The following is a 27,259-nucleotide window of genomic DNA, read 5'->3' as shown; positions in this document are numbered from 1 at the left end:
CCAATTTCTCCATTTTTTGTTTGGTAGCTAACATTTTTTTTTCATTAATCACCAAATTGAACATTACCAATTTCTCCATTTCATCCGGATGATTTTTCTTTGGAGTATCAAAATTGAATCGAGTATATAAATCATCACCATCATTAAACGACAATATAAACGCGTAAAAAACCAATCAAGTCAAAATACATGAGCATCTATTTTAATAAACTAATAATTTGAGAATAGTAACATAACAAATAAAAAATGTCAACTCGACGAATAATTTTTTTTGAAAAACGTAATTTTCTTATTTACGTAGCTGATTATATCCATTTTGATCAAATATCAGGATGACTTTTCTTTGGATAATTCATTCAAAATTCCTATCAAAACTGAATTGAGTATATAAACCATCACCATCATTACAACAATATATACACATAAAAAACCAATCAAGTCAAAATATCATGAGCATCTGTTTCAATAAACTAAAAATTTGAGAACAGTAACATAACAATTAAAAAATGTGAATTCATCGATTTATTTTTAAAAATAATTTTCTTATTTACTTAACTGATTATATCCATTTTTACCAAATATCAGATGAAGAAAGGAACAAACTAGGAACAATTACACTTTTGAATACTACTTGCTTGATTTCATGCCAAAATATATTAGACCATTAAATTAATTTGGCAGCATAATTTCCTACAATTTGACCATCACCATCTGCATGTAGAAGAGGAAAATGTTAAAATTGAGGAGAATTCTGAAAAAGTATAAGTGTTTTAAATATAAACTCACCAGCATCCACGATTTGATGAGAATTCATGAACATAAAAAATTATCAGCATTGAACGAAAAAAATAATATAAAGAACAAATGCAGAGAGAAAAGGAGAAGCAGAATGAAATTGTAAATGAATAATCTCTAAAGTAACAGAATCAAACATTGACTTGGTGCCAACTCTCATTATTGATTATATGTTTTCCCTTCGAAGGCATGTGTATTGCTCTTTGTGATTTGCTTGTATATCTTATCAATTCATACCAACAAGCAGAACATGAAAACTTCAAATCAGCAAAATATGTTACTGTAAAAATAAAATAAAAAATAAAAAAAAGGAGGAGGATAAACTGACTGAGGAGGGGGTATGGGAGAAGTTTTAAAACCTGATTCTGGATGGGAAGTTCTAATTTGCTATAAAAAGGGAGTGAAAGATTTACTTTTTAGAGTTACAAACAGTTACAATCAATTTTTTTTTTTAAAATATAGAACATAAATAGGAAAATAGGGATTAAAGCCAAAAAATTGTAACAAAAAAAAAAAAAAAAAAAGAAGATAACATGTATTCCTAAATTTTCGCAACTTTATAATTTGTGGGTGTACGTTTTTTTTAAACCGTGCATGTGTGTGTTTGTGAGCACGTTAGTTTTGCTTAATGTTTTTCCCTCTTTTTGTCTTTTCTTTTCATTTCCTTTTTGTCCTTTTATTTTGTAAAAAAAAAAAAAAAAAAAAAAAAGAAGATGACATGTATTCCTAAATTTTAGCAACTTCATAAATTGTGGGTGTACGTTTTTTTTTTTAAACCGTGCATGTGTGTTTGTGAGCACGTTAGTTTTTCTTAATTTTTTCCTTTTTTTGTCCTTTTATTTTTCTTTTTAAAATAAGAATTTTCTAGTGATGACACTTGTCATTCTATCATGCTTTTGTCTCTCCTATTCTACATAGATAGATGTTAATGTTTATTTCACCATTACACACCTATGATTTTGGCCAAAGGCTAGACTTATGTTTTTTAATTTATGACGAGGCTTTTAAGCTAAATGTTTTATGCTAAAACTTTCAAATGTTTAAGTTGTGTTTTATGTAAATGAATGTTGATGGAATGAGCAGACAAGTTTATGTGGTTCAATCTGTACAAGCTATGATCATATCAGTGTCCGTTATATTCCTCATTTTTGGGGCGTGACATTATCTTTTTTGTCGGTGACTCGTGGTCCTTTTGAGCTGGGAGATCATGACGAGTGAGATGAGAAGTTGAATAGAGCAGCAACACGCACTCAAACGTTGCAAATGTAGAACAAGAGTTGGTCAGTTCGACTTTCAGCCAATACTATTTTCTCAAATAATACAACAACAACAACATGCTCAGTATAATCCATCAGGTGGGGCCATGTGTGTATTTATTTGCATTCAAACCATTCTCCAATTTCATATTCATACAATGACACGTTCAATATCTCAAGCACGAAGGACTCGTGAGATTCGAAGTCATCATATATGTAAAATCCTATTAACAATATTGTTGTTTACTTAATAATGCCATTAATTATAAGCTATGCTGGTAGATTAAAAAATGACTTCAAGTTGTAAGGTTCAATAACATCCACAGTTCCATTCCATAGTAATTCAGCAACTTGTTTGTATGCCACTTGGCCCACTTCAGTGAGATGACCAGAGTCAAAAAATGTGTAATCCGGGACATTTTTGCACAACTTGTAATCTTTTACTTGTCGATCTCTTGCCTCCACAACTATTAATTCCTCTGAATGGACCCGTCCCATAACAAGCAATTTTAGATGTTTTAAAGCCGACACAAATGCAATTTATACTTGTTAGAAAATCTTAGAACCTACAAAAATGAAATTGCCTAAGTAATATTGATTTTTGGAAATAGTGATTTTTGGAAATAGAGTAAAACTATGTCTAGTTTGTATTAGTATGTCTACAGTACTGTCAGTGAAAGTTCTATTTTTCTACTATCACATGTCATTGTATCATGTCCAATATAATTCTGTCATATTGAATTGTGTGAATTGTCTCGCCTAAAAGTTTAAATTGTTAGTAGAAAGCTATCATTTATAATTAGTATATTATTTTATAATTTAAAATATTTCTACCTGTGGTTTGATTTCTTTTTTTTTTTTTTTTTTTTTTACTTATCACAAGCATGTAATAATATCCTGTTGGTGAATGATATTTAATCTAGGATTCTGGAGCTATTTTGGTATGATGTTAAATTCTGACCCTTAACATAATATGGGTCCTGTTTGAAAATCCTTTCAATACTACATGAAAGTTTAACAAATTCAAATTAATACTCCAAAAGGGACAGATCGAGAAATTTACCATATTCTGAAGGTTTGTCAATTCTTTCAGTAGCAACTTTGAAGAAATCAAACAAGGAATACTTAAATCCAAGTAATTGCTGCTGTAGTTGCTTTAGCATTTTAGGCAAAGCAGAATTGTGTATTTTTGCAAGGGTTGTCAGTTCTTCTATGCAGTTGCCACTTTTATTTCCTTGATGGAAATTAAGAGCCCTAGAACCTGGTGAACAACGCGAAGGAGCCAAAGTAAGAATAGCAAATTTTCTCCCTCCTTCCTTGTATATTTCCTGTTGCAATTAATGCAAATAAATTAATGCTAGTAAGAGTTCTAACAAAGCTCAGTAGACCTCCCCCCCCCCCCCCCCCAAAACCCCCCAAACCCAAAAAAGAAAAAGAAAAAAGAACTAGCATGCTTAGAAGTTTTTTCTAGTGAAACGAGAGGAGTTCTAGTTCTGTGACATCATCATATTGTGAACAATGAGAACTAAGCTTCCAATGTCATAAATTTGGGAATCAAGTAGTAACTTTTGACATCGTTGTATCCCATTATATCTTAAAGATACATATTTTGATTCTCACTAGATTTATTTTCATAATAATGTCGATGGGGCTGATTAGTTTGTGTGTATCTCAACTATTGTACATGTAACTCTAGCTACAAAGGCTTAAATAGGTATATCACCTAGTGTTTTTTTCCTTTACTATATATAATTTTGAACTCTTGATGTTATTTAACTTCATTAGCTGCCGGACAACATTCTGACTAGATCATTTTCTTCGCCCTTCTCTTTACTCGGGGCCTCCTCCATCCTAGCCATACATTTGTCAGGTAATATTGGTTGCATTACATGAATAAAATTGATTGTCATGAAGTCATAAATTTCGGCTACCTTTTTTCAAGATTTTATCAAATTTAGAAGATTAATTAAAATAAAAAAGAATAAATAGAAAACAATTATGCGAAAACTGCAAAAACTTTCAGTAATGTTATTACCTTCACAACAGATGTCAAATTGCCCATTACCATCTTTGCATATTCTTCCTTTGGATATGTAGTGTTAAATTTGAAGTAATCATTATTTCCAGCACTGAACATGTATACAACATTGAGTCCTTTAGACTTTATTGCTCCAAACTGTAAGATTAACTTAATGTACGCAGGACCTTGAACACAATAATCGTACATAGAGATAATCCGTAAGACATACCTTATGTGGAAGACATTATCACGAAAGCGGAAACGTTACTTGTAGAAACTGGTTTCTACCTCCTTGCCCTAGCCTTATGTTACCACAACCGTCAACAATGGAAAAGATGTAGAGAGTTTGTGGTAACTGTTGACACCTAATTTTTGACCTTCCATAATTTATTTTGATTGCCCAGAGCCCTTGGATATCAAACAGAGTGAAATATGTATTTTTCTACAAGTCAAAATAATTTTATAAAATTATTTAGATAATGTTTTGCATTTTCATTTGGCAAAATAACCTCTATAATGTTATTAAATCATTTAGAAAATAATTTATATATTTTTTATAATTAAATATGTAACATTTGCTAATTTTAATCAAGAAAAGCAGTTTAGAACAATTATTTATTTAATTATTGGAATTACCAATTAGCAAGCATTTTACTCTGTTTAATTCGAGGAATCTGATTAATTGAATGAACTAATCATTTTACCCCTCAAGTCTTAACTTTGCATAAAACAATTTGCATTTGCAATTTTTGAATTAATTTATCTGGAAATTGTTTGCTAGGTGATTAATTGTGGCTGCAATTGAAATAATCAATTGTTAGTTAATTATGGTCATGGTTGAAATAACCAATCTCATGGTTTAGATCCATTAAGGCTACGTTTGAAATTAAAGCCCTTTTATGCAATTGGCCGTGTCTCTAAAATTAATTAATTAATTATTTAAGTGTTGTTAATTTTTTATCATAATTGAAATGTTTAATCAATAGGCACTTTCAATTTTTGGCTATCTTTTAAAAGAGTCATTTTTACCCTTCCATGTATACACATACATACACGAGTATACAAGTATATATTGTATATACATGTATATCGTGTATACATGTGGGCTGCCCTTCTTCCCTTTCAAAAATTGAGCCGAGCCCAAGCCTAAAAGACCGAGACCCGGCCCAACACGTCACTAAGAGGGGGCAAGACCCCTATTCTCTTTCATTTTTTGTCTTCAGTAACCAAACGAACCTTAAGGGTTCTCTCCCGTATGAGGAGGTAAACCCTAGCGCCGCTCACTTTGATTTTCTCTATCCTGTGTCATCAATGCCGGAAATAGCAAAAATAAGGGCCCGCTTGGCTGCTTTTGTTGTAGCATGGCCGAGAATGGCAAGAGCGTTAATTGTTATACCAATTCTTAACCATTTCCACCCAATATCTACTCCAAACACGGTATAACTCTCTTTTCTCTTTACTTTTCTGTGAATCAACGGTCAAAAACTCTGAAAATCCTTAATGGTTTTTACTTGCATATGTTTGAATATCGATTTTTCATCGGTTCATAAGGAACCTCTCGGATTGACTTCGATTGGGTCAAATCTGACCGTTAATTTGTTTGTGTGTTTGTTTCCTAGCTATTGGATGTGGTTTTGAGAGAAGCAAATCTCAGATTTGCTATACTCCCACATCGGTTGCGAGTTATCGTTTGAGAATTTGGGGATTCTATATAAAGAACCCCATTCTCCACTATTTCGAAGAAGCTTTGGGCATATTGATATACCGCTATACTAAAAAGAAGTCGAATTACCTAGGGTTTCTAATTATTGAGACCTTTAACTATTCGGCTAAGTTTAAAATTTTCAAAGTTTAATTGTTTCTTGCTTGTTTGTGGCTGAGTGTTGGGGGTTGAGGAAGCAAGGAGCTTTCAAGTTCGATCTCTTCCAAGGCTGTCCAAACAAAAGGTAATCTTCTGGCCCCCCTTTATTTTTTTAGCTTTTCTGTATGTTTAAATGTTCAAATGTGTGTTTAGTTTAAATTAATAATGTGATTAGTATATTTATCTTGCCTTAGTTGAATGTGATTTAGTGGTGTGTTAGTTTATCATCATGTGTTTTAGTTAGATGCTGTTAGTCTCAAAATATTGTTAGTCCAATAGGTGACTAGTATGTATTAGTTTACTATCTCGCTTTAAATGTGTGATGTGTTTGTATGCAGTCTATAATCCTATTGATTAGTTACTTTTTAGATTTGATAATATATGTAGACACCTAATTTTTAACCTCCTGTAAATCATTTCAATCACTCGGGGTCCCTGGGAAATGAGTGAATAAGCTGAATATCTCTAATAGCCTTAAATGATTTTTGCAAAAATGCCCGTGTCCATATTTCTGCCTTTTAAATCAGTAAAAAGATTTTTCATGCATCATGTTTTGTTTAGAGAATGATAAATGATTTTCAAGATATTTGGTTGAATTATTTTAAAAGAGGAAAAAGAGAAAGAAGAGGAATCCCGGTTTAATCATTTAAAATGATTTTGTTTAACATTTCTCTTTTATTTTCCACCTCTAAAATTTGGATAATTTAAATAGTTTAAGTAATTAATTATTTACCTTTTATTTACTACTCCTGATTTTTTACAAAAATAAGTATAATCGCCCTTTGATGATTTGATTAGGCTAGTTAACTAATTAAATAATAATTATTTGCAAAACTAAATCCCTTATCAAATATTTATTTTCCTTTTTTGATTTTTTCCCTGGTTACAATTAATTCAATTGTTCTTCCATTTAAAGGAATTAGCTTATATGTTTTTAAGAAATTAGTTTGTTGGTATTTAACTTAAAATCATGTGTTTGTCCTAACTTTCAAAATTAGAAGGCCATAATTGAAATAAGTATGTTGGGCCAATTTATTAAAGTTTTAGGCCCATCAACGATTTAACCGACCTTTAAAATTATTATTCCTCTTTTCTTTATTATTATAAAATACGTGGCAACCTATTTTTCCCTGTGGTTTAAATTTTCTTTAATTATAACTAGTTAATAACTAGATATACCAGCATATACACCAAGTATACACACATATATATGAGATATATGTGTATACACAAGAAAGGACCCATTTTACTCCTTAGGAATCAGTGGACCAAGTCCAAACCCAAAAGGGGTTGACCCGGCCCAAGTCAAATAATAAGGGGGGGGGGGGGGGGGTAATTACCCCTTCACTTTTCATTTTCAGAAAAAGCAAAGGGCCAATCCTCCCCTCCCCTTCTCTCTTTCCTCTTCCATGCTTAACCCTAGCGCCGCCTATGCTTGCCTTTCTCTCTCATCGCCAAAAATGGCAAACAATGAAGGGAACTCAGACCTCAACAGCTTTTTGCGTATTCAAATGCATGCAACAATTAATGGTTCGTACATTTCTCACTCAAAATTCGTTCCAAACACGGTATAGGTCACTTTCATCTACGATTTTCCTTTCAGTTTTGAATTTGTTACACGTTTTCTGTAATTTTTTCTTTATTTTCACTATTATATCATTGTACTCTTGTTCGATTCTTATTGGTTGAGTATGAATGGGCCAGATCGAGTAGAATCGTGCTCAGATCTGGCCATGCATTTTTGAATCTGTCAATTTCCACCGTAGATCTTCATTTGCAAGAGTAGTTTGGACGAAACTAGTTCATCCCACATCGTTGTTCTTAAGTTTTCTCACAGTCTTGGGGTTCTATAAATAGAACCCCAACCTTCAGACAAGAGAAGAGTTTTTTGGAGCATTAGAAAAATAGATAAACTAGAATTTTAAGTCAAAACTTGAAATTTAAGCAAAAGTATAATTTTAGACTCAAAACCTCTTTGTCAGGCCTGAGTCCCTTAATCAAATTTTTTAATTTATTTTCCTTCTTTGTTGTCGAGTTTGAGGGTGGAAGCACCAGGAGCTTTTGAATCCATTCTTGACAAAAGGCTGCATCGAAAAAAGGTAATACCCAACCCTTCTTTTATGTTCTTTGTCATTTTATAGGTTAATGATTAGAATGTATTGTTAAAATGCTCTTGGTTGCTGGCTTTGTAGTATAATTGTTAAATTAGGTACTGTTTAGCAGGCTTAGAGTATGTTCTTTACAAACATGATACTTTACTTGTGATTATTTGGTTTAAGGTGAGAACCCTAGATTAGTGTTATAACTTAGCAAAGATATTTGAGGCTGTTGGAATCTGGAAATGGTTTGTGTGATTTTGAATCTTGATGAGGGTCACAATACACTATTAACATGTATTTATTGAAACAAAAAAGTCTAGTTTAATCAGAAATACCTAGATTGTTGTAAGTTTGCTCAGGATATTAGTTTGGTTTACTGTTTGGTGGACACTGATTAAGGTTAGAAAACCATCTTGGCATGTTCTTGGGATCAAACTTGTAATATTTGTATCATGACATGCTAATACCTGTCTCAAAAGGAATTCATGGCTTAAGTATTTTTAGTTGTATGTGAGGACCTCTTGATTTGCTTTATTTGAACCTATCTGAGACTGTCACCAGTTCGATTTGTGAGAGTTCTTTACTAAGTAAGACTACTCCACTCCTATCCTACCATGCTTAAATGAGAATCACCTTAAAGTTGAGTTTTAAGTATCTGGGTGCAAGTGTGTTATATCTTCCATGGTTGATGCTACATTGCTTTATAAATGCTATAATTTGACCATCTATGTGATTTATTCTTGTTCTTTATTAAGTTTTCCAAATTCTCTAATGTGCATTGACTGTTTTGACTATGGTAAGTAAAATGGAAAGGGACTAGAGACACAGAAAGATCAAGCCTTCTTTTCTTCACTAAGTAAGGAACCACTTTTTTTTTCTTTTTTTTTTCTGAGAAATAGCCTGGTTTACTGTCTCCTTTGTAAAAGCAAGCAGGATTAAAACAAGAATAATAACTTAGAATTTTTTCCCTGTCTCCTTTACTGGGGGTTGGTGTGCTTGGAACTCTATCTAATTGTGCCTTCTTGATCAGGTCTGACTAATGAAAGTAATTAGTTGTTGTTGACAATAAGTGTAGGGGTAGAGGAGTTGTTGAGTAGACTTAGTCTCACTAATTAACCAATATCAAGAATAGAAGTTTGAATAGGCAAATCAGGGATAGAATTATAATGAGAATAAGTTTAGGAGGGTATTAAAACAAGACTGTGTAAAGGGAAGGAAAGGCTAGATTAGCAATGAACCATTGGTCTGATAAAAATGTCATTGCCCTATTAATCCAACTTGCTAAAACATGACTAAGGAAAATAAGGTAAGACTATTTAGACTAGATTGAATCATGTGCAGGTCAAGTGGGATTCTGACTAGACAATGGGCTAACAAGCGAGGGGCTTTAAGTAAATCTCTTGCTAGCTAGCTAGCCTCTTAAGATTTGGATTAGAAGCCTAAAGTGTATGTTAGGGGACGTGTTCATGAATTGTCACTTTGTTCTTTGCACTTGTATGATATTTTCAAAATGTGCTTCACTTGCCAGTTATTGCATGCCTTCCCTCTTCCTCTTATTTTCCACTTCTGAGAATCTTGTTATGTATAAAAGCTTAAGAATCTGGTCCTGTAGAAAATAGAGGAGTTTGGCTTAAAAACACATAAATGCTTGGTTCATGGCCATTTGGTAAATGGTAGCTTGAGTTTCTTTTGTGCTCCATTTAGAGACTCTGAATGTTGTCTTCTTAAAAAGAAAGTGATTGCTCCAATCTCTAAGTGCAAATTGCCCTCTATTTGATCAGTGTTGTTAGAACATGAAATGTTTTGTATGGACTCTATTGGAATATGGCCAGCTTAAGTTAAAAAGGGGAGTTATCTACTGTCCAATACCTGAGTGATTTATGTTTAGACTTGACTTTCAATACCTTGCCAAGATGTTTGATTGTCTTTATCTCTTTGACTGCCTCATGTACACTTTCTATGGTCTGTCTAAGTGTGGTTTGTGATACAACTCAACATTAAATACATTCCTGAGTTGATCTAGGGTAGTTATGCAGAATGACTTAAGAAACTTGCTTATGACATTTGACTTGTCTTGTGAACCTGCATAGATTTGTTGGCCTCTAATATTGAAATGATCTAGACTTTAGCCTAAATAATCCCATCCATGTATACATTCTTGTTGTTGAACCTATTAAGATCCTTGGCTGCAAAGAAAGATTCATGGTAGCAAATAACCTTCATAATTGGAAGGGGTTGAAGGCAAACTAAAACCCCATGGCCAGGAAGAGTCTTTTCAAAAAGAGGTGCTTTGAGAAGGGATCTAAACAATGGGTGATCACAACACCGTTGGATCCACCACATCTTCCCTTTGTATAAAAGGCACCATGGCATTTTCCTAAGCCTATGGTGGTGCATGTTGGCTGAATACACCTCCCTAAAATCATGTAGACCTGCTGCTAGAACTAAAGAGAATAAGTTAAGTCAGACACACATTGATAAATATTTAGTAAAGGCTTACTGATGAACCAAAAAATTTGTGCATGGTCTCATTGAGTACCAAGGGAAGGACTTTAAAAGAAGGTAAGAAACTTGAACAATTAAAGGCTAAAACTGAAACAGGGTTGTTGAGATTGTGGAAGACCATACAATTTCTTTCTTTTTTAAATGAAAATCACCCAAAGAGGCAAATGATGTTATGTATGCTCCTTTATATTATAAGTGTAGCCTGCACATTCTTGCATGATGTTCTCATCTTGTTTGATCCAACTGGGACCTGAGCTTCACCCACCTATCTGCCATGATTCTTGTATTTTAAGCTTGAATTAAAGTTAGTCCCTCTTTATGAGGGTACCTGTCTGCTCAGTCTATACTTGGCCTTTGTAAACTATGACTTAGGATGCATTTCTTTATTTACTAGGGTCTTTTTGGTTCACTATACATGTGCAATTTGTAATTGAGCTTCATATTGATATTTGCTATGACTGTGCATTTTATATATATGGGAACTGATAAGTTTACTTGGTATAAACCACTCCTAGCCTAAATACCATACATGATGTGATGAATCTGCTCCTGTTTCCTTGATGATTAAAGGGTAGTGATGAATGTAGGAATGAAGTAGTCTCTTGTTTTTCAAGAGTTATATCTGTACTCCATCTTAGAGTGAAAGCTAAAGCTATTCAGTGATATTGGATCTTAGCTATGCGCTTATGCTTGATTGCGGTAAGTTTGAAGATCACTTGGGGTTGGCCAAACCTCCCCCCAGTGCCTGCCATGCCTGCGGTTCGATGAAACCCCTTGGATCTTGTGCGACACTGGGAACAAGGAGGGTGGAAACCACCCTAGTACCACTCCCATACACCCAGCCCACACATCACTATAATGCATCATGGAAAAAAATATCATGCTAGGACAGCTTGGCTATTCCTATCTCAATGTTATCGTTATATGTGTATATTTTCAGCGTATATTATATGAATTTTCATAGGATTCAGTCTAACCTATTTCCTTTTCTCCCCCCCCCCCCCCCCCTCCTCCTCTTACTCTTCATTTGGCCGCTTGGGTCGGGGAAATAGCCTCCCTATTGGGCCTAAGGCCCAATAGGACAATTCTTTCAAAAACTGCCGAATATGAGAAATAAAGGGAAGCTAATATATATGTCCATGAAGGCCCAACCATGGGTGAAAATGGTTAAGGAGCTTGGTACACCCCAAGCTTTGCTCACTTTATTTTTTGCAATATGATATGTTTTGTCTTCACATTTGTATTTGTAAAACTCACAACATTATTGGAAACACAAATGGTTGGAACTAGACGTTTTAGGCAAACGGTACTTAAGCCGTTTAGTTTGACTTTAGGCCCCTTTGAGAATTTTCAAAAACCTATTTTTATTTTCTCACTTTCAAAAGAATTTCTAAGACAGTAGGCAAAACATGTGTTTTTGTACAAGGAAATAAACTGGAAATAGAAATTCGGGTAGACGCTAGTACTTAAACGATTCTCTATTGAAGTTATTCATCAAAGTTTTAGCATTAAAAGGGACATGACTCTTTTTCAAAATAAACCCAGTTTGTAAAAAAATAGCGATAAAAAGGTTCTTACTGTTGTGGTAAACTCGAAGACAAATAAAAAATGTGTATTGTGCTTTGCTCTTGAAAACCGCCATGATTTTGATAAAACCAACAAAGAATCGGAATTTTGACCATGGTCCCTTAAACTATACAAGACCAGATTTCAATTTCATAGTTAGTCTTGAGACCTTTTTTTTTTTTTAATTTTTTTTAAAACAAAGAGTTAAGTTTGAGCAAGAATTCGTCAACCTTTCATCAAAGAAGTCATTATCCTTCCTCTTTTCTTAAACTTATAAGATTTTTTCTAGTCCAAAACGTATGGTAAGCGACTATCCTTCGGCAATTTGACTTGTTTTATGGGCCAATGCCAAATTGAATAATATTCTTTCAAACTCATTAAAACATCCTTTAAAAGAAATAATAAGTGAGAGGTTTTTAACGTACATATGCGTTTGATCCGAACCAAGTGTGAAGCAAAGCGTGAACTAAAAACATATATTTCATTATAACACATTCTCGCCTTTGCAAAAGATTATTTATCCTCATATATAAGAGAAAACATATCCTTTATATGTGATAGATTTAAACTAAAGAAGAGCCCATATATAAGGGAACTACACCCAAATATTTTTTAGGAAGAACTTGATATGCAAATAAAAGACGGAATTTTTGCGGGAATTGACACTAAATAAACAGTTCATGCAAATACCTACACATTGAAATTCTAAGGTGATGGACATCGTAGGACTGTCGATTGCGTTTTGGGTCACTTGCCATCAATTATGACTATGAAAGGTCGTTTGAAATTAGTAGAAGTATTGGCCGAATACTGGGATGACAAAGAAATGCTATTTCTCTTTGGGGACATCGAGATGACGCCAACCTTGGAAGAAATCAGGGGTGTCATGGACAGTAATGGAACCTGTCTGAGAAGGAGGCATAAGCCAGACCGAGACCTATTATTTCCTCACAGGCTATCCTTAGGTCATATTTTGAAATTCTTTGCCTTTATCGAGGCGCCCTGGACACACGGAAACACAGTGGATTTTAGAGACCTCTATCGGAGATTCGAGGATGTCACTGGATATGCCTTGTATTAAAGAGAGTTCAAGAGTAGAGAAGAGTGGGAAGCTGTTAGACTTTTGGCATTCGCCATAGCCTTGTTAGGCACTATGGTATTCCCAAAAGACGATTCGTTTGCCATAGACACCCGAGTGATCTACTTGGCTCAAGCTCTTTTCTATGGCATAACTAGAGATGAGGAAACTAGATATTTTGACCTGGCCCCCATTGTCTTGGCTGATATCTTCAGGGCTCTAGATAAATGTCGGAATGGTTTTCGATACTTCCAAGGATGTAGCATGTTGTTACAATGGTGGATTATCAAACACCTCAATATGGCTCAAGAAATTCAAAGTTCAAGCCGGCAGAACAAGATAGACCGTCTCGCGAAACACTGGCTGAATTTTGGAATGGTGTCTAAAAGTGAGTGGGCTAAGTTCTTCGCTACTCTGACCGAAGATCGAATTCAGTGGATGTTTTTCGAATTCCTATCCGAAACCATAGTAGTGTGGGGTAAGAACTGTCCTTTTTTGCCACTAGCTAGGGTTTGAGGAATCCGTCCTTACTTTCCATCTTGAGTGTTGAGGTAATTTTTTAGGAGGCAAGTGGTACCGCGGGTAGGAAATCCTGAGCAGTTCGTCATTGAGCACAAGGCACAAAAGATCAAAAATGTCGGGGTGATTCTTAGAGAGTGGAACGGTCACGTAAGATGGGGACCGGACACTTTAGCTCCAGACAGATTCGAAGCTGGGTGCAACCCAGGGTACCACGAATGGCTACGAGGACATTTGGCTCGGGTACATATCCTAAGGACCACACTCCCCTATGACTCCCAGGAAGAAGATCGCCTGAAAGAATGTTTGGAAAATACGGACGAATATTTAGCCCAGATTCTAGAAGAGACAGACTCGGTGATTGTCAGAATGGAGATGTACCAGGCACGACTATGGATTCAGACCACCCTTAGGAGAGTAAAAAAATCCAAAACTAGCCAAGCCTCGACATCAGGTGCTGGAGGAGAACCTTGCTGATTTACTGGTTTATATTGAGCCCCTTGTTGGCTTCGACATCTTTGTAATCCCTTCGGGGAAGATGTTTTTATTATTATTATATGATGATTTTTTGGGGGCAATGGTTCACCTTCATAAATGGCACTTGCGTGCTTCAATCGAATAGGATGGCCTTAACACAAAAAGGTTTTCAGGAACACGAGTAGTATAAATATCTGCTGAAATTACATGAATGCTTGCTACGTGCTTCACATATCTACTTGCTGTATGTGTTATCATATATTAAGGCTCGAATACATTTGATCCAAAGTCTAAAAACTACATATCAAAAGAAAACCAAATGTTTAAACTTACCCAAATTTATCTCTAGTAAAAGGATTGACTTGCCATGGCAAACCAAGGGGAACTAGAGATGCAGACTTTGGGAGAAACAACGGAGATGCTGAGAAACAAAGTACTACAAATGAAAAAACACCTCTAAGAGATAGGGAGGAAGATCGAAGAAGTGGACCGACTGTTGGAGATGGTTAGGAATCCACCCGAGGGCCCCAAGAGCAGTACTATGGGAATGTCCCAGAGGAAGTGAGGGGTTATTTCTGAACTATATGCCTTTGGAAAGGAGATCCATGACTTCTAGAGAGGAGATTCCAGGGGGAAGAGAGGAAAACCAAGGAGATGGATCAGATCATTGGGTGATGGACCCACACGAGAAGGCAGATCCTCAACAGGAAGCCTCTGAACTAGCTAGGGAAGAAGAGCCGGAAGAAGAGGAGGAAGATCCTCAGAATGTGGAGGGAGAGGAATCGCAGCCCATTGACGTGAAAGCCTAAGAGGAAAAACCATTTGGGATGTTCCCTGAGTTCGGCGAGTTTGAGAATGAGGCAAACGAAGAATCTGACTACTATGCCCCGACCATCTTAGAATGAAAGCTAAAGCTATTCAGTGATATTGGATCTTAGCTATGCACTTGTTCTTGATTGTGGTAAGGTTGAGGATCACTTGGGGTTGGCCAAACCTTCCCCCAATGCCTGCCATGCCTGGGGTTCGATGAAACCCCTTGGATCTTGTGCGACACTGGGAACAAGGAGGGTGGCAACCGCCCTAGTACCACTCCAATACACCCAGCCCACACATCACTATAATGCATCATGGAAAAAAATATCATGCTAGGACAACTTGGCTATTCCTATATCAATGTTATCGTTATATGTGTATATTTTCAGCGTATATTATGTTAATTTTCATAGGATTCAGTCTAACCTATTTCCTTTTCTCCCCCCCCCCCCCCCCCCCATCTTTCTCTTCGCATGGCCGCTTCGGTGGGGGAAACAATCTCCCTATTAGGCCTAAGGCCCAATAGGACAATTCTTTCAAAATCTACCGAATATGAGAAATAAAGGGAAGCTAATATATATGTCCATGAAGGCCCAACCAGGGGTGAAAATGGTTAAGGGGCTTGGTACACCCCAAGCTTTGCTCACATTATTTTTCCCAATATGATATGTTTTGTCTTCATATTTGTATTTGTAATACTCACAACATTATTGGAAACCCTAATGATTGAACTAGACGTTTTAGGCAAAAGGTACTTAAGCCATTTAGTTTGACTTTAGGCACCTTTGCAAGTTTTCAAAAACCTATTTTTATTTTTTCACTTTCAAAAGAATTTCTAAAACAGTAGGCAAATTGAATTCGTCAACCTTCCATCAAAAAAGTCATTATCCTTCCTCTTTTCTTAAACTTATAAGATTTTTTCTATTCCAAAACGTATGGTAAGCGACTATCCTTCGGCAATTTGACTTGTTTTATGGCCTAATGCCAAATTGAATAATCTTCTTTCAAACTCATTAAAACATCCTTGAAAAGAAGTAATAAGTGAGAGGTTTTTAGCGTACATATGCGTTTGATCCGAACAAAGTGTGAAGCAAAGCATGAACTAAAAACATATATTTCATTATAACACATTCTCGCCTTTGCAAAAGATTATTTATCCTCATATATAAGAGGAAACATATCCTTTATATGTGATAGATTTAAACTAAAGAATAGCCCATATATAAGGGAACTACACTCAAATATTTTTTAGGATGAACTTGATATGCAAATAAGGGACGAATATTTTTGCGGGAATTGACACTAAATAAATAGTTCATGCAAATACCCGCACATTGGAATTCGAAGGTCAACCGTATAGTATGGATCCCATAATACTATGGTGCCTAACACCTTCCCTAGGGGATTACCAGAACCCTTACCTAGAACTTTGGATTAAGAAGGATTTTTCACGGCGAATGAATAAACCCTTCAAATCGGTTTTCCTAATTTCCTAAAAATTAGGTAGTGACTCTTTTAAAACAAAGTCCGAAAGAGCACCAACAATTTCGAAGTAGCTTTTTTTGAGCGCTAACCCCGCCCACAAAAATGCGAACCGTTACAATATAGACTGATTAAATGTAGTGATACTGCAAATGACTTAAGTCCCTATGTGTCAAGTGTCAAGTCTGTTTGGATCATGTTCTCTTATCTTATTGAGTTTAATCACGTTTTGAAGTATCTGATCTCTGTTTATGTTATTATTTGCTAGCTTAAGCCTCCTCTAGTTGAGATCTAGCATGTTCAGTGATTAGTTTGAATTAGTGCTATGTTTGTTTTAACTTTGGTTCTGTGTACTAGTCAAGTGAAATCATGTTTAATCTCTTGTTATTGTATGCTCAAATGGAACAGTCCCTATCAGGTTAACATGTAGTAACAGTAACTCTAAAACCATATTTAGCTAGTATTTTCCGTGTTAACTCTATTTGTCTTTTTAAATGCATTACTACAAATTGTGTTGTATGCCTATAATCAATACTAGAATATGCATCTGTTAAATACTTATGTGGTTGGGTTCAATGATAGTTAAAGGGTTATGAGTCATCTTATGACTAGTATGGAGTCTGTGTGGCAAATCGTTTGACTTGATTTGCTGAGATATACATGCTTCATCTCTAAATTGGAGTTTAAGCATGAATTTTTTAACTAATGATGTATATAGCAGTGTAGGATGTATGTGGTTAATGTGTGTTCAAGGTGTTGGTTTAAAAAATGAAGGTAGAATCACCTTAAAAGCCTTTTGACCTAAAATCCTGCTGCAATTGATCAATTACATATTTTAAGTCACCTGTTTACAGACTCTGGTGTTATCAGTGGTTAGTGAAGTCTAAACCAATTGATAGGGATCTTGTATGATTCAAACATGTGCTTTGTGGTTGTTTAACTGAGATTTGTATGCCTATACTGACTAGTTGATGTCTCTTTGAGGTTCATAGTAAGTTTGGTAATACTGCATACCTATTTGAATTACTTACTTATATATTTCCAAGGGTTTGAACCTGTCATTGCACATGATCTTTGTCTCATCTTCATCAGTGTTAAAGTGCATATCCATGTCTACATCATTAGTGTATAACCTAACATGATCCTTTGAGGGTTCTGCATAACTTGAAATTGATACTGAGGAACTGCCATCATTAGCAATATGTTTATATGTCTTACTTGATGAAAATGACATGTCAAATCTGCATATTTTTTTCAAATGTAACCTGTTTTGTTCTCTGATGATGATGGTCATTTTAAAATGCTACATGAACTTGCTATATGCATCTCTTCTAGAGTGTTGGTATTAGTCCTAGGATGTCATATTGCACCCCTTCTCTTTCCCTTTTATATGTTTCTAAACATCTGGTACATACCATAATAACTAAGGATCCTTTGTGCACATTTGTTTGGTATTTTGCTGAGTGTTGTGCCCTTCTTGTGGAATACTGTTTGTATGTTCATACAATAGTATCATGAACATGTTAAATAAATTGAAAAATACAGGTTGCTTATATCTGGATAAGAGTCTAAAACTTGAATACGCAGGAGGTATACTCAGGTATATCTGAAGTATGTAGTTCTTGTATGCCTTTGGTATACAAGGGTTTGTATATTGAAATACATTTGAAGTATATCACCTATATTGTGACTTATGAACTGCCTTGTTTTTTTTTTTGTTTTTTTTTAGATGTACCATGATATAAGAAGTCCTTTTTTGTGAAACTTGTATAGTTGTTTGTTCAAGTACTAGCTGCGCGTACAGAAGGTATACCCCAAAATACACTAAGTACACTCAAGGGTCCTGTATACCATCGGTATATGTGAACTGGTACACCTAGTATATACAAGGTATATCCTCTGTTATAGTGGCCCATAAGTCTAAAGTATACAGTTTGGTTGGGCCCTTAGCGTGCTTTGGTATATTGGGCCTTTGGGCTTTCTGTTATCCCTTTTTCTCATAAGGTTTGGTCCTATTTTGTGGCCAAGCCTCGCATTATATTGATCTATTTGATTTAGATGGTTAAGTACATAATTGTATATGCATGTGTAATTATGATCAGCTTGCTTATTTTAGTTTAGTATACAAATCTTGAACACCTTCTAATCCTTATCTTCTTTATGTCCCATGTGAATACACACTGGGCCATTTGGGCCGTCTTCTATGCATTTGAAATCTGTTGGGCCTGAGGCCCAACTTACCTTTTTCTATCCAGTCCGATTGGAAAGGGAAGCAACTATTGATACTTTGAAGGCCCAACCATGGTTGAAAATGACGAAGGCCCAACTATGAGTGAAAATAGCCAACTGGTGGGCTTAGGTAGGCCCACCATCCTAACCTTTCCTTTTAATTTCATTCATATATGTGTATGTATTTCTAAAAAGATACATGTATAATATTTAAACCGTTGTGAATGTTCGAACTTAGGAAAACTTTAGTATTATTAGGAAGTCCCCCAAGTGATTTTTAAACTTGGAATAATCTTAATTTATGCATGAAAATCTGTAATTAATGATCTATAAGTTTTCTTTGAGTTTAAAATTGGTTTATGGTCAAGTCTAAGTAATTTTTTGAAAATTGGAACTAAGTAGCATTTTTGGGCCTCTCTGCCCCTCGTAGAAATCTGGAAATGATAATGGATAAGTTTTGGGCCTTAAGTCCATTTCAAAACGTTATAACCATTTCCTTTTGGGCTTCAATATGAATTGGACTAAATCAAAAAATAAACTTAAGGACTATTTGTTTGATGAAGAAGGGCGTTTGTTTAGAACTTGAACCAAAATTTTGGGAAAAGGCCGAGGAGTAAAAAATCTAGAATTTTCAGAATCAGAAATGGATTTATTTTGCCTAATCTTGGATAATTTTTAGAGAAGGAACAAGTATTTTTGGGGCCAAAATCCCAGCTTAAAGGGATAAAAACAAGAGGACATATACTTGGACTGATTTTGAGATAAGATGGCTTTGGCATTGGAATATGTTTGACGTATATGAGCTTCAGTGGGATTAAAATGGACTTAACAAACATCTTTCAATTCCTATATATACTTATCAAAAATAGGAGATAGACTCCATATGTTCTATGTATATGTATAAAACCTATAAGTACTAAACTCATTTTATTAGGACTAAAATAGTAGCGAATCTACTTCGGAGAAATCCCGAGTGTGTCTTAGTCCGACTGTAAAGTGAGTTGAACACTTGTACGGATTTTCAAACCCAAAACCCCATTTTGAGTTTTATAAAAATATGTATGACATTTTTGTGGAGATTTAAACACTTAAGCGAATGAATACAATAATCACACATTGAAGCTCGTAGGTCAACCGTATCCTACAGATCCTTAATACTAGGGTGCTTAAAACCTTCCCTATGGGATCACCAGAACCCTTACCTTGACTCTGGTCCAAAATGATTTTTCTCTTATTTGAATAAACCCTTCTAACCCGATTTTTCTAGTTTTCCTTACTAAATTAGGTGGCCACTCTAAAATACTAAAATACAATTAGATCACCAACAACCTCTTAGTAGCTTTTATGCACCCGCGTAAAAGTGAACCATAACAGATGGCGATTCCGCTGGGGATTACCTAGGTTCCAACCATAAGAGTTTCAATATAATGTGATTTTAACTGTTATTTGCTTATGTGTTTAAATTTTTGTAATTTTGAACTGTCATTCATATCATATCATAAACTCCGCCATTCCTGGCAAAAAGCATAATTTCAAAGGGGACATGCGAGATCGCGGTCTAGCTTTCACTAAAAAATCCGAAACACCCTTTTTTGGGAACATATTGAACGTTAAGCTGGTATCTGTTCACTCAACGGCCGACAATGGTTTACCCTGAGTAGTCTGCTGGGGCCTAAGGTCAATTCGAAAAAACCACTCTTGCATAAGCCTAGGATTAGAGCTAAGTCAAATCCAAAGATGAAGTAGACCGGGGTTTTGAATATTTTAGATGTATCTAAACCCGATAGGAAGACTACCCCGTGTCAAGTACGGTCTATGACCCGAAACACCGCATCTCATATTATGTGCTATTTGGAAACGTATAATGTGCCTATGAGTTGAACCATTGTCTATTGGGGGTGGGGGGAAATTAAACTTAGCTTTTGTTTTGTAGATGTCGGTCGATTTGGAATTCGATATGGTTCTTACTACACCGAACTTACTACATATTTGGTGGGCCCAAATGTCTCAAGAGGAAAAGAAGGGGTATTTCATGTCATTTAGAAAATTTGACATCTATTATGACAATGACGGGTTGTAAAGAGTTGATAGAGGTAATTATCGGGTTTCGGGATTGAGATAAAATAGTTTTCTGCTTTGGGAGTGATGTAGAGATGGCCCCTACTTTGTAAGAGTTTAAAGATGTTTTGACTAGTGTAGATTCGGGACTAAAAAGGAAAAATAAACCCGACCAAAATGCCTTAATCCCAGAAAAGCATACCTACCCCCAAATTTACAAAACGCTTTTGTTATCCCACGCCAATTGGGCCCACGGTCCGATCATACCCTTTAAAGAGTTGTACAAAAGGTTTGAAAAACCAAGTGGATTTGTGGAGCATCCGGGGGAGTTCAAAACCTAAGTCGAATGGTTAGATGCCCGACCCTTAGCCTTTGCCATAAGCTTTTTGGGAATCATGGTCTTTCCCAAAGATTGGTCATTAGCCATAGACACCCGAGTCATTTCAGTTACCCATGCCATCTTCTACGGCAGAACCCAAAAAGAAGAAACTAAATACATTGACCTAACCCCAATTGTCCTGGCCGATTTATACTGATCCTTGAGCCTCTGCCGAAACCATTACAAATACTTCTAAGGATGTAACCTACTCCTACAATGGTGGATCCTTAAACACATGATCATAATCAGGGGTAACCAATACCTAAGTAAGCCAGCCGAAAAGGACGGTCTCCATAACCTTTGTCCAAACTTTGGGGATCAAACCAAGTAGAGTTGGGCATTTACCTTTTCTAGGTTGAAAGAAGAAAGTGTTCAATGGATGTTCCACGACTTCGTATCCGATAAAGTTGTGGTCAATGGTAGGAAGTTTTCATTTTTACTGCTTATAGGGATTCGAGGGATTTGCCCTTATATGCCTGCTAGAGTTTTAAGATAGTTTAGGAGGATCCAAATCACATCCCAAGTCGGGGGCATGGGAGATTTCATCATTGACTATGACGGGGATAGGCCACCGAAAGCTTTAGAGTGCTTGCACGAGTGGAAAGGTCGCATGATTTGGGGTCCCGATACTTTGGCTCCCGGTAGGTTTCATCCCGGTTGTGTGGTGGAGTATAAGGATTGGTTAAGGGCCGACTTACAAGGTACTCTCCCTCCCAGACCCATTCTCTATAGTTATGTACAAGACAGGGATTCACAGGCCGAGCTTTGAGCTTGTTTGGTTCAGAGGAGAGCTGACGACAGAGATGCCAATTATTTGGAAAAGATTGAGCACGACCAAGCCACCATATCTAGTTTGAGGCGTGAGTTATAGTTTACTAATGATTGTTTGGTTGAGCTTGATGATCGGATGAAGAAAAATTTAGATGATGTTGCTCCATTGACTTTTACACAGAAGGGTTTTCTGATGGAGGCCACATTGACATCGGCCCATCTTCATATTCAGACTACACTCTGAAAGGCAAGGAAGGCTAGGACTGGCTGAGCTTCCTCATCAGCCACCGGAGGACAATTCTACTGATTCATTTTATGCATTGTCTTTACTTTATCCCTTTTGTACCCCTTCGGGGAAGAACATTATTAGTAATGAAATTTGATGATTGTGGGGCAATGGTTTGACTCAAATAGCACATTCAAGTTTCAAACGATTAGTATAAAAGGGCTTAGGAACTTGATTAGTATACCTACACATGTAAAAATTGATTTACATGATATATTTGCTTCATATGTTCCATTTCAATGCTTAATTGATGTCAAGTACCGACCACTATCCCAAAGAAGAACAATGAAAACAATGCCCATACTAAGCTTAGTGACATTCTCAGAATCTGAAGATGTATGCGAAGATCATATCAGAGCACGAGGCCAGGAAAGAAGGCGAGGGTTTGCTCCATCACAAAATTCAAGATCTCAAGAAACAGATCTGGGCAGTCAAAACCAAACTTAAAGAGGCTGACGAGTTAATGGATTCGGCGGAAAGTCCGCCCAAGGAACCTGTTGAACCACAACCCCAAGACGAGAATGTTTTGGACAAAGGAAAAAGGGATACTTCCAGAGTATAGTCCTATAGTCGAGGATCTGGAAGAAGACGAGATGTAGTCTGACCTACTAGAACCCACGTGGCCATCAAGAGAGGCCACTTCTGTCACACCACCAAGCCCGAGAAAGGAGCCCGAAGAACGAGTATAGTTCGTCTGGCGAGCATCGCCTGAATAGTGGGCCATTGCACTCAAAATTATGGCTTGCCCCTACTGTGTCTCACCCAGGCACGTGACAACTGAGGAATATTTGGACAAACTTAGGAGTAAGGGGATAATTTGTGTCAGCCATGAGAGGTTGCCACCTTGTGCTCCGATTTTCGCATATAACAGGTGCCTTTTTCAGCAGGAGCTAGCTGGTCATACTGCCAACGAGTGCTTGGCCCTCAGGCAAAGGATTTTAAGGCTGATAAATGTAAAGAGCACCACTACGTTGTGGGTCCCCCACTCATTATTGGTCCACGACAGTGGTCCCCCAGCTGAAGGGATCACTCTGAACACTCACATTTGGCGTTACGACTTTACTATTTTCAAGGATTCATATGCCAACATTTTCTAAATGTTGGTCAATATTGGGTAGGTCGCCTCGATCAGAACTCGCACAGCTCCGACTGAAGGAACCAGTCGAAGAAGGATATGCCTTTACCATTCTGTGGTCGTTAGGCATGGCATTGATGAGTGCGAGGATTTTAAGTTTGAGGTGGAACATTTGGTCCACACAGGTAGCATTTGGGTGGTGCTCCCACCGTAGTATTAGAAATTAGGGCCTGTTGGAAAGGACAAACAACTCGTTCTGTGCGAAAGGACAAATAACTCATTCTGATTTGGCAAACAACTCGTTCTGATCTCAGGGAAAGGTCATCTTTTGGGTAAAATTTTAGGGTATCCCATTTTTTGTATTTAACACAAATTTGTCCCCTATTTATATGTAAAAGGAACTGCGCTGACCTGATGTCCCAAGGAAGGATACGCAGGAAGCCCCTATCGGTCCTGGTCACGGGTAGGTTTTAAGTTGGGTAGTCTTATCTTATGTAAACCGAACTACGAATGAGCCAGATTTCCCGTGGAGGGATACGTAGGCAGTTTACGTAAGACTCAGTCCCTATATATTATAAATATTATATTCCCCCACTTAACAAAGCTGAAATACCAGAAACTCGGTATAAGAGATCAATCAAACATTTAAGTCAAACATATGATTATTTAGGTGCTACATGTTTTAACTGCCAATTATGTGTGATATTTTGCTTATCTTCTATTGCCTAATAAACTAATATTGTTTGCTTTTGAGTTATTTTTTTCTTATAGAAGAGAAAGTTGATTCTTGTTCACACTGGCATACTTCACAAGATAAAAAGCTGCAATAGCATCCCTATCCCAACAAGACAAAGCCAAAACAAAAATGACTGATATTTTCGAGAATAAGACTGCTCCAACTGACATCGCTTTCAGAGATTCACCTCTTCGAGAATTACCTGAGTTCTCACCTACTGAGAATGTTATGAAGATGATGTTTGAGAAAATTGCCGACCTTCAAGAAGAAGTTGCGCAGAACAAAGTTGCTAATGCTGCCCGAGAAACATCTATTGAAACAAGAAGGCCTCCGCCGCCTTTTCCGTCTCTAAGCTCACCATTACCTGATCACTTTCCCACTCAGTTCACTATAACCACCATACCATTTACCCCAAATCCGGTCACTGATGGACACATTGGTACCTCGTACCATACTCCACCACTACTTAACACTACCTAGATTCCCGAAACTACTCACTCCGTTCCTTTTTACCCAGCTCTCCAAAATACCCATCTCGGCATCACTATACAACCAAGTACCGTCTCGCTATTGACTGCCAAAACTACATATATCCACCAAAATTGCCCTACACACCCAATAATTTCCTTCCACACACCTATCACCCCAAACACCTTCTCACATGATCACCAAGAAATCGATCACTATGAAGAGATGGAAAAGGTACGGAAGGCGGAGTAGGAAAAACAGGAAGAAAGACTCGAACGAAAGATGACCACAATGTTGGAACGGTCCACGAGAACCACCCTCACTGGCACGGGCTTAAGCTATGTTGCTCTGTGCATGCTTCCAAATTTAGACTTGTTGGAAGGTTTTAAAGTGCCTCGTTTTGAATTGTTCAATGGAACGGGTAACCCCAAAGCCCATTTGCGGGCCTATTGTGACCAACTAGTCGGTGTCCGAGATAATCAGGCACTCATTATGAGGCTATTCTGCTGGAGTTTGACCGGAGAAGCTTCCGAGTGGTTCACAGCGCAAGACATATGCCACTGGGTCATATGGGAAGACATGGTCTTCATAGAAAGATTCTGTTTTAATATGAAAGCAGTACTGGACCGGTACTACTTGGAGAAACTAAAATAGAAATCCACCAAAAACTTCCACGAGTAGTCAAGTAGGTGGAGAATGGAAGCCGCTCGAGTACAACCACCAATGGGCGAAGAAGAATTAGTCTCGGTTCTCATCCGTTCTCAAGAAATGGATTTCTATGATCAAATGTTATTAATGGTAGGCAGGACATTTTCTGAACTCGTCAAAATGGCAGAGGCCATAGAGGATGGTCTCAAAATAGGACGGATCATAAGTGTAGCTGGGAAAGCTGCCAGATCAAGCTAGACCGGGTTCGTAAGAAAGAAGAAGGAAGACATCGCAAGCATTTTCTATACTCCTAGCCCTAGATCCAAAAGAAGGGAAGAACTCCACTCCCTGACAGAAGTTTACGCTTCACCACCTCCAAACACCTACATACCCACCCTATACAATATGGTGCCCGTATATTACGCGCAATAGACATTCCAAATGCCACCCCCAAATTACCAAGCCCCACAAAGTACCTTTCAAACGCCACCACCAAATTACCCAGCTCCACAGAATACCTTCCAAACCCCACCACCTTACCAAGCTTCCGCACCCATTTATCAACCTCCATAAAATAATCCACCCACTAATTACCACCACCAAATTCCTACAACACGCCACATCAGAACTTCAAGAAAAAACCTGCCGCGTGTTCACTCCATTAATGGAAACACGAACCGATCTATTCAAAAGGTTGAGTGCTACAGGAATGATTCAAACGCTCTATCCAAAGATCGTTGATCCAAAGAACCGGTTCTACCGGGCTGATCAAACATGTGCCTACCATTCCAACGGCGTAGGAAACAGTACTGAGGATTGCATTAATATAAAGTACAAGATACAAGATATGATTTACAGAAAGGAGATCATGCTCCAAACGACTCCGCCCAATGTGAACACTAATCCTCTGCCTAACCATGGCAACAACGTGATTCATACAATTGAAAGAGAAGAGGACTGGGTTGCAGGTAGACCGATAATCCGAGATTCCGTGGAAGAACTAGAGCGTACAGTGGCGTCACTTTCTCTACAAGAGCGTCCACAATTTAAGGTGTTAATCCGTGTGCCGGTTGTTACGCACATAGCTCAAGTAACAACGGCACCTCCCTAAAAAGAGTTTGTGGTACAAGTAGCTGCTGCTAATGGTATGACAAGGTCGGAAATATGTTACACTCCTAATGATCTAGCCCAAGGGGCACCTCGAAAAGAGGGAAATCAAAGGAGAACAAACACTGACGGTGAAGCCGAAGACTTCTGGCATCGAATACAACCAAAAGAATACTCAATACTCCATTGTGGAGCACTTGAAGAAAACACCGGTCTAAATCTCGGCATTAGCACTCTTGTTAAGTTCACCCCAACACCGCTTGGACCTGATGAAGGTGTTGGAGGATTCCCACGTCCTGGCTGGGACAAGTCGCAAAAATCTGGCAGAAATAGTAGCCCATGTTATGAAGGAGCATCAGATTGCCTTCACGGAAAGGGAATTACCCAAAGAAGGCACAAATCACAACAAGGCGCTGCATATCACTGTCATGTGTCGCAATAAAATAGTCACACAGGCTCTGATCGATAATGGGGATGGACTAAATGTTTGTCCCGAGTCTACTTTGGTACAGTTGGGATATGACCTCAGAAAGGTTCGCCACAGTTGCACCAATATACTAGCATTTGACAGAGGTCGATGCTATGCCACCGGAGAAGTTGAACTTACATCCAAATAGGTCCGGTAGAGTTCATTACTGAGTTCCAAGTTATGAAAATACCCGCCAATTACAATTTGCTTTTGGGAAGACCATGGATCCACATGGCAGGAGCTGTGCCATCTTGGCTCCATCAGTCTCTGAAATTTGTCTGGGAGGGCCATGAAATGGTAATCCACGGAGAAGGAAGCATGCATAATTACCCAAATAATTCTGTGCCTGTTATAAAATAATTGCTTCAAGCATGTTCCAGAATGGCTTCGAACCCGGGAAGGATCTGGGAAAGCATTCACATGGCATCACTGAGCCGATTCCCATTCCTCGAGACAATTTTTATTTTGGACTCGGTTATGCCCCAACTGAAGATGAAATACCTACCAAGAAGAGATAGGATGCTGTTGATCTCCGCAAGCCTATTCCAGACCTACATCAGTC

General features: G+C 37.2%; 1 pseudogene; it reads right to left on the bottom strand.

Moving 5' to 3' along the window:
* Nucleotides 1-2,321: 2,321 nt before the first annotated feature.
* Nucleotides 2,322-27,259, bottom strand: part of LOC132628800 (GDSL esterase/lipase 1-like) — an 80,971-nt pseudogene continuing 56,033 nt past the window's right edge.

This window comes from Lycium barbarum, chromosome 2 (genome assembly GCF_019175385.1).
Source record: "Lycium barbarum isolate Lr01 chromosome 2, ASM1917538v2, whole genome shotgun sequence".
Lineage (NCBI taxonomy): Eukaryota > Viridiplantae > Streptophyta > Magnoliopsida > Solanales > Solanaceae > Lycium > Lycium barbarum.
This window is presented reverse-complemented; position numbering and strand designations above follow the sequence as displayed.